Here is a 9166-nt window from a genome sequence, read left to right on the forward strand (position 1 = left end):
CTTAACTGTGTGTAGAAAAATCGCTGCATGATGAATCCAGTTTTGTGTAAGGCATACGATATTTACTGATCGGCCTTGAGGAGTTAGTAGTACCTGAGCTGTGTCGCCGCGACGTCAAGGTGTCATGATGGAACCTCCATAAAAGTTACATCGCTATGTATATTGTTACATCGTGTTTACAACTCAAATACAACTCCTAAGATCGAGTCAATCGATTCTCAAAAGTCTATCCACACTTATTTGAATATTTCTTCAGCAAAATAGATTGATTTACTTCTATAAAGATCATATTTTGTACAATCAGAGGACAATGGTATCACTTCAGTGAATAATCCGGACGCGCCTATTGATCAATGTAGGGGCGGCAGGTAATGACGAAAAAGAGCAATTTTACTTGTGTTTGTTTATAAATGTACATCTGAAATGTTAAACTTTAAATCAAGTCATTTGTAAGTATTCCCTGAGTTATCTCGGACTTATTTGACTGAATCGAAGCTGAGAACATGATACTTTCTTGGTTTCACACCCCTTATCTGGACCAGTCGATCAGTAATCCATACCATAGATTGAATGACGACTATCTTCTCCATGTGGTGTTTGGAAGTTGAAATTTGGACCCAGAAAATCGTAATTTCAAGCCAAAATTAAAGGATTTCATCCACAGGTACAGTGATGTTATTTGTCTTTCATCTGTGATCACGTGAAATTTGCTGTATTTGGCATTAATGTAGATATTTGAGTGTTTTTATTTACTTTCGTTAATGACTCTTATATGGAGAAGTTGCATCTTGCCTGACATGTCGCTTGTGTTTATATTAAGTATTGATGTGTGACAGAGGTTCATAGAATCGAAATAAATGATGAAAATCGTGAATATGTGCACATTTGTTTGTTTTATTTGAAAACTTTCGAATAACAAACAAAGACCTGGGTTTTTAATCTGGATGAGTCGCTCTGTATCTGTGGTGAATGTAAAGGTTGGACCGAGTTAGCGCTCTTAACAAGGAAAACGATGACAAAACATGGGAAATAAACCCATCATTCAGTAGAATGAACCTCGTTGTATTTAATGATGGTGGTAAAAAAGCTTAGTTTGACTTGTTAATGTTTTGGCGATCGAATAACTCAACTCGACTTTGAGAGCTAGGTCGCTTGGCCGTGTTGCAATATGGCCGCCGAGGTACATATATGTTGGATATTGTACTGCTGTATACATTTCTTTGAAATACAAAGGTGAATCAGGAAGATGTCCAAAACGAAAATCACCCTCAACTAGATTAAACCAAAGAGACTCTGAAATGAACATATCAGACTTTGTTAATGTTTATAGGTAATTCTTGCATTTGATTAAATACCAGTGTTTTTACTGTGTTAAATACACACACTGTGGGTTAGATGAGCAAGTTTATCAGAGGTAAAATAAAGTTCCGCAATCTTAGACACAGATAAAGGAGCCTGTTAAATATGTACAGGTATTTCCCAGCTCTCTGGTTTTGTCAACTAAGCCATTTTTTGCCCCATGTTCTTTGTTTTTCTGAATTTGACAGATGACAAAAATTATCACCTTGGAAATAAACTGTCTTAGATGCATACATTGAGAAAAAATGTGTTGCATTGATTTCTCTTAAATTCATGTTAAAAAAAGGTAATAAAGTGTATGGATTTTATTTTGTCTCAGCTTTTAACCAAATTGTCTAAAAGGTAAATATTTATTTCCTATTTAAGCAAAAATGGATTTTTAAAATCAAAAGTCGATCATTATATATATGAAATATGTTTGTTTTACTAATTTTATACAATTATTTTAATACATTATTTTAATACATATGTTCTTGAATAGAATAAAACAGCATTCATAAAATTTTCTAAATAAATATTTTCAAAATTATTTAATGAAAAATGTACTTTCAGCATCTTTTTTTCTTAATATTCATTGATTTTATATACCAGTACTAATTGATTAATTTGAAAATTTATATCCATCACAAACGTTAGGAGGTCTCTGCAGTGTTGAAATGAAACAATTCAAAGTTTAAGGTGGTGGTAAAAGAAATTCACTTTTATATTTTTATTCTAGGTCAAAGATCAAGGTCACTGCTATTACTTCTTCGAAATCCTCTTCAGGCATAAGAGACATAAGACTTCAATCTTGTCTCACCACTTGGGCCTATCTTTTGCAAGCTTCTGGGCTTCTTCCCATGTGAGCTCACCATCTTTTAGTTTGATCTCTACCATTCTTCACCATGCTGTTTTTGGATTCCAGGTTTTCTTATTCCAGGTGGGGTCCATCTTAGAGCAACCTTTGGCAGTCGCTGTTGGTCTCTTTCGAAAATATAATCTACCATCTCAATCATATTTTTATTTCAATGCATGCTGATGTTCCTGGAGTTTGTTTTCTTCAGTAGGTCAATATTTGAAATATTGTCAGGTCAATTTTTAAAAATATATATTTTAGTGATCTTGTAGGCTTTTCCCATAAGCATCTGTTTCGGCCTCATTTGCAGTGTTCGAAATTGGTTTAAGACTTGGTATAGACCACGGGTCTATGCCAAAACAAAATGACATAGACCTCATCGAATTGGCATATACCGCAACATTGAAAAAAACAAAACACAAATTTAAAACATTGTTATTTACTTCTAATGTACTTAGAAAGCATATTTTCTTTCCATTTACAATGTACTCCTTTCATCATAACGTTTATCAGACGTCAACTTTTGGAATAACTCTATTGCTTTAAACCTAGAAAATCGGCGTAGACAATTTGATCAATCCCAATTACAATTGGCATAGACCGGTGTCATTTGACAGAGATTCGGTCTATTGTTAATTTCGAACACTGCATTTGCTTGTTCGTCAAGGATGTTTTTTATAGTCCTGTTTTGCACTCTTTTTCACCTCCTTATTGGCCTCTTTGTATTCGTTTCATTTTGCAGTTTTTCTTTGAGTCTATTGGATTTGCTCGATAGCTTTTCTCTTGTCAATTTTTGTCAGAAATCTGGGTGTAATTCACTCTTTGCATCTATTCTTTTTTAAGCCATGTACCTTTTCTGCGATCTTCACGAAAACTATTATTGAATATGTGCCCATTATCAATTTCACCTGCCTGAACAAAAATTAACTTGCCCGAAAAAAAAGAAAAAAAGAACCTGAACACTATTTTGATGAATTTCACTTACACTGAGGAGATCAAGGTTGTATCCAGTCTAGTGGCTCAAACATAGTTTGAATATTCATGCTCCCAGCTTCACAGTGGATTTTGATCCTAGTAGACTCCCATTTGCATTGTTAATGGTCATATTGCCATCTTGGTGGCTAGAACCCTCTGTTAAATCCCTAATAGTGAAATTTCTTGCAGTTTCTATAAGACGTGAATGTTTTCGCAGTATGGGGTTGTTAGCCCCATGCCTACTCCAGCATGCTAGAGGTTCATGGCGAGATACTTTGGACTTGGTGCCGAGGTATATAAGGAGCGTAGGGATGTTAACCAAGGCTCTTACTTGTAGGAGTAGCCCCATGCCCAATATTCATATTGGTGGACAGAGTTTTCTTTCTGGTTTATTTACCCTGCTAATGGATGTCGTCTTTCTGGTTTTCTATCAGGGTTATCTCTCATAGCCTTTGGCAATCCAGTACCTATCACAAGGCAGTGATACTACGGTATAGCGGTTTTTTCTTTTTTTTCTCGGGTCTAAAATTTGGCGATTTGCTAGCTCAAAGGTTAAGGTATGCTAATGATTTTGGCGTAGTAAATTTTGATGGACAAGGAGGAGTTATCTCTCTTAAAAATACTGAGGTCGGAATTCAGTGCATATTTGGCGAGTGTAATTTTGGTAGAAAGCTATGTAACTGCTAAGATTAGCCAAATTTATCACCCCAGGAAAAAATCTGCTATATGGTATTTAACCCATATAGGGTGGGGACCAGGTTTGCAGGCATTAGGGCATGTCCATACACTGATGCATTTTGGGACCTAGCCTACTCCTAGATCTTGTGTTTTAGACATAGACCACAAGGATCCAGTTACCACCTCAAGGAGGACCCAATATCTGGAACACATGGTCTTACTTTATGAAAGGCTATAGTTGGCAGGGAAAACTTGCATGCTTTACTCCTTTATTGCAGCAAGCTGCTATCCAACAGCGAGGCAGAAAGCAAGGGTGATAAGCACAGACAACTACAGCACACACTATAGTTGCATCACACAGTCATTGGTAAACAAAGTCACTACTAAGCATCATAGATTGACCTATTGTAAGCTGTTCCTGCAAGTTGGTGTGGGTCATTCATTAATTTTCAAACATTTTTATCAACTTAGAAACTACATGGTCAATTTCATCACCATTGGTGTTCAGCATCCTGTGGGAGAGGGACACAAAACTCGTGAATTCTTTTATCCCCGCCTTATGTGTATAGCAAATAGTGAAATCTCCAATTGCTCCAAAGCATCTAACACATACACTGGGTGCATAGTGAAGGACTGTCAAAGAGGTGAAATACACCACTGCTGGGTCAGTCCCAAGGATGAAGCTGTATGGGTCAACGTAGAGAAAAACTGCTTACATCAATAAAAATCTTCTTTACTTCCAAACATCAAGCACATAGAAGCCTCTCTATCTAAAGTTTGAAACTTGTATCACGTTCTACTCTAACTGCAAAGCTTGGGCTATTTGTTGCAGAGTCTGAGGCTGCGATTGTCTTTGGTGGATGTGCCTATCCAAGGTCATTCCATGCATGTTCAATAGGGTTCAGATCTGGTGATTTGGATGGCCAAGGAGAAACTGGATATTGTGTCTTTCCTGATCATCATGTGTTAGATGAGTGGTATGTGGTCTGGCATCATACTGCTTCAGGATGCTGCATTATTGGAATCAAGTGTGACTGTATGACTATGTCAATTTACTGTTGGGCCAGCAAAGTACCTTGTATGTGCCTGCCTGTATAGGATATTGCTTCCTCCAAACCGGTCATCCTCTGGGATGCAATTTTGCGCAAAAGGTTCATTTTGGTGCCTATACACTCTTGAGTCTTCCATTGGCCTCTGCAGTAAAAATCAAGATTCATCGCTGAACCAAATTGTCTGCCAGTGTTCCTATGGCGATACTCCATGAGTCTGAGACCATTGAAGTTGTTCCGGCGATGCCACAAACAGGTCTGCATGCTCTAATTCCAGCATCCTGTAGTCCACTGCAAACAGTATATTCTGTGAATCCCAGAAATGGCAGATGCGGTTGATGCTGCTGTTGTGAATCATTGACAAAGATGATAAAATCTGATGAAGTGATCCTGCACTGCTGACGCCGTGCATGATCTACCTGCTCTGTGTTGATCATTGTTTAACCATGCTGTTGATGTCTGCTCTAAAGGCGAGATAAGGTGCTCTGTGCAACATTGAAATCTCTTGTAACTGCAAATTGTGACACACCTGTTTTCAGTTGTCCAATATTGCATTATTGCATTGAGCATCATTCAGAACTCATCATTTTTCCAAATGCAGTTATATTTAAAGACAATGCAATCAAATATCAAGAACCTGTGCATTTGATAGACTACTGGTGCCTGAATCACGTGCATTAGGAACTTGGAAACAACAATCAAAAGTTACAGAGACAATTTTAGGATTTCATGAAAACAAGTTTTACTGTGATTTGTCCAGAAATATAGAATATTTATCCAGTAAACAATAGCGTTAGATGTAACGAGTATTATTCAGGCAATTCATTCTAGACCCCCAAAATGTATGAAAAAATTATTTGAAAAGATTCAGCGAAAAATTATTACTATACGTTTCTTTTTTTGATCAGAATATATCACTATGTAGAAAAAAAAATTGTTGAAGATCAGTTTGTTAAATTGATGTCAAATAACTCAGTTGAAAATGTTCTATGTTACCTGTCTCGTCTGATGACATTGAAAAAACAACACCGTATATGGTATTTTTGCATTTTTTCACCCATAAACAAGACTTTAATACTCTCAAATCTACATGTTTTACACCCAAGGTGCACCTCAGGAAGTAATAAGTCTCGTCTACAAATTGCACAAAATTTCCTTATCAGGGATACAGATATTAAGAAAAAAGGATAAGGGGAAATGAAAAAAAATATTCTTTTATATGAATGGAACTACAATTGACCTAAGTTCAGATTGATTGGACTAAATTCATTTTGATGGGTGTGATACCTAAGAATCATTGTGTCCCAGAACGAGACTTTGAATTTACTGAATTCTACTAGTTTATTCATGTGATTAGGATCTTTGGAATATATTCATCATTTGTACAATTCATATGTAGATTTTAATTTGATTGCTTCCAATATGAAAGGGTTTAATTCTGATTTAAGAATTCTTTTAAAACTTTCAAATGATTTCCTATTTTTGTGGACATCTGCTGACAGACATCTGAAACACCTAACATTACGTGGCTTTGTGACATTTGCAATTGTTCCCAGTATCAGCAAGTTAATGACAAACCTAGTATTTTGCATAAAGAGGAAGTGTGTATGCAATCTATAGATGACACCAAGTTGTTTGTAAACAAATATGACTGTATCATGTAAAGTTTCAGTTATTAAGGAAGTTAGCTCCTGAGCTTTTGAGCACAACTGCGCAGGATACCACAACTATAAAGTTTTTACTGGTTCATTACTGATCCCATTAGTGAAAACATACACTTCTATTACTGAACCCTATCCACTTGAAAAAAAATTCTGTCAATTCAAATTTTTGAAAGGTTTTGCAGAGACTATATTTTGTGTAGCTGCAGAACTAGCTCTCTGAAAAAATATTGGGACATATCATAGAGCTACAGTTCCACCCCTTATAAAAACCTTCGATTTACAACATACATAAAGATGCTACAGATCCACCCCTTATAAAAACCTTCGATTTACAACATACAAAAAGATGCTACAGATCCACCCCTTATAAAAACCTTCGATTTACAACATACAAAATGATGCTACAGATCCATCCCTTATAAAAACCTCCGATTTACAACATACAAAAAGATGCATGCGGTTGAGGCCTCATATCGTTGTCTTCTTGTATTGTCGTCTCATAAATTTAATATGAAAAAATACCTAACGTATTTCTCTACTATACGTGTGTCCAAACATACCTTGAAATATTCATCAAAGCCCCGTACGACCTGAAAACTCACAGCTTCAAATGATTTCGTTTGTTGACGTAGCCATGTTAGGTAGCCAGTCAATTCGAACCCTGTTGCTATTGGTACATGTATCTATTCATAATATTCGTTACAAGTTATGTATTTGGTCTTCATTGATTATAGACATGACTATAAGTATTGGCTTGGTATTAAGGCTCAACAGTAGTATATGGACAAATAGTTCCTTTCTCAAATTTTATTTTATAAATTATTGCGCAAATATTTTTTTTTATTGCTGGTTGGTTCAATGAGGGAAAGGTTGACGGTTGGCAGGTTGACAGTTGACACTTTTCATGATATGAAGGTTGACAGGTCGACAGTTGACACTTTTCATTGTATCACTTGAGGAGGGTAAGGTTGATAGGTTGACAGTTGAAACTTTTCATGATATCACTCGACAGTTGACACTTTTCTTGGTATGACTCGAGTAGGGTAAGGTTGACAGGTCGACAGTTGACACTTTTCATGAAATCACTTGATTTAAGTGAAAGGTTAAACTGTCAACCATCAATAAATGTTTGAACTGTCAACTTTTGACAAATACTTGAACTGTCAACAAATATTTGAACTAACGACCTGTCAGCTGTCGACCTGTCATCCATAATAACATGGGACAAATTACTGCTTAATACTACACTAGAAGGAACTATTGTCCATATACTGAAGTTGATCTGAAATTAAAATACATAGTTTATCTAAAGGTAAAATAAGTTCTTGATTATTGAAAATGCTACAAAAGCTGAGTTTGGTCCCTTATGCTCGTGTGGCAGGGATGGGGACTGCGTCAGATTAATGAAAGCCACGTAACCGTGAGTTAGCTTATTTGAATGATTATTATTTAACCAAACTGGGATGATTTATTATCTAAAATATTTAACTAAAATATTTGTGGGGATATTAATTCACATCTAGACGTCATTGTGTAAGTATGGAAATGAACTGGGATTCGAATTAACTGGCTACCTAACATGGCTACGTCAACAAACAAAATCATTAAAAGCTGTGAGTTTTTTGGTTGTATGGGGCTTTAATGAATATTTGTATGTTTTGACACAAGTACATGTATAGTAGGAAAATATGTTAAGAATTTTTTTATTTGAAATTTATGAGACAGTGATGCAAGAATATAGCGATATAAGGCCTCAACTGTGCCCAGTTTTTTGTGCGCCGTAAATCGAAGGTTTTTGTATGGGGTGGATCTGTAGCTCTCTGATCTGTCCCAATATTTTTTTCAGAGAGGTACAGTTCTGCAGCTACATTTTGTGGTGGAAGGATTGATTGATCAAAAAATTCTAAATCTGCATGATATTACAGTTTCTGTTCCATCCAATATATTTCTATTTTTATACCCCTATACATGTATTTCAGTTTTATGATTTATGATACAGGAACAGATGTAGTTGAGACTTGGAACTAGTCCAAAGGTTGTAATTTATTAAATTTGGTTGATATATGTTTCCAAACAGAAAACTAATTTTTAAAAAAGTTCAAATTAATTTACTTGAAAGTTTGTATAAATTTTCAGTATTTTTGCCAATAATTTAAAAATTTGATCTCTAACCCGATTTTGAGCTGACCTGAGCCTAAGGCTCAAATGAGTTTTTCTGATCAAAATTTGTCCGTTGTCTGTCGGCGTCGTAAACTTTTCACATTTTCATCTTCTCAAGAACCACTGGGCCAATTATAATCAAACCTTGCCAAAAGCATCCTTGGAGAAAGGGCTTTCAAGTTTGTACAAATAAAGGGCCATGCCCCCTTCAAATGGGAGATATCACAAAATTGCAAAAATAGGGTGGGGTCATTTAAAAATCTTCTTCTCAAGAATCACTGGGCCAGAGGAGCTGAAATTTTCATGAAAGCTTCCTGACATAGTGCAGATTCAAGTTTGTTCAAATCATGGCCCCCGGGGGGTAGATTGGGGCCACAATAGGGGATCAAAGTTTTACATGAGAAGAATTTGAGAAAATCTATAAAAATCATCTTCTCAAGAACCAA

At 35.9% G+C, this 9166-nt stretch overlaps 1 protein-coding gene across 1 annotated transcript in view; it reads left to right on the top strand.

Annotated features, from left to right (window-relative positions):
• Window positions 1-472: 472 nt before the first annotated feature.
• LOC125676731 (uncharacterized) overlaps window positions 473-9166 on the top strand; it is a 33236-nt gene continuing 24542 nt past the window's right edge. The window contains exon 1 of the mRNA XM_048914558.2: window positions 473-664. The gene's annotated coding sequence lies outside the window, so the exon portion shown is untranslated. The remainder of the gene's footprint in view (window positions 665-9166) is intronic.

The sequence above is a fragment of the Ostrea edulis genome, chromosome 1 (genome assembly GCF_947568905.1).
Source record: "Ostrea edulis chromosome 1, xbOstEdul1.1, whole genome shotgun sequence".
Classification (NCBI taxonomy): domain Eukaryota; kingdom Metazoa; phylum Mollusca; class Bivalvia; order Ostreida; family Ostreidae; genus Ostrea; species Ostrea edulis.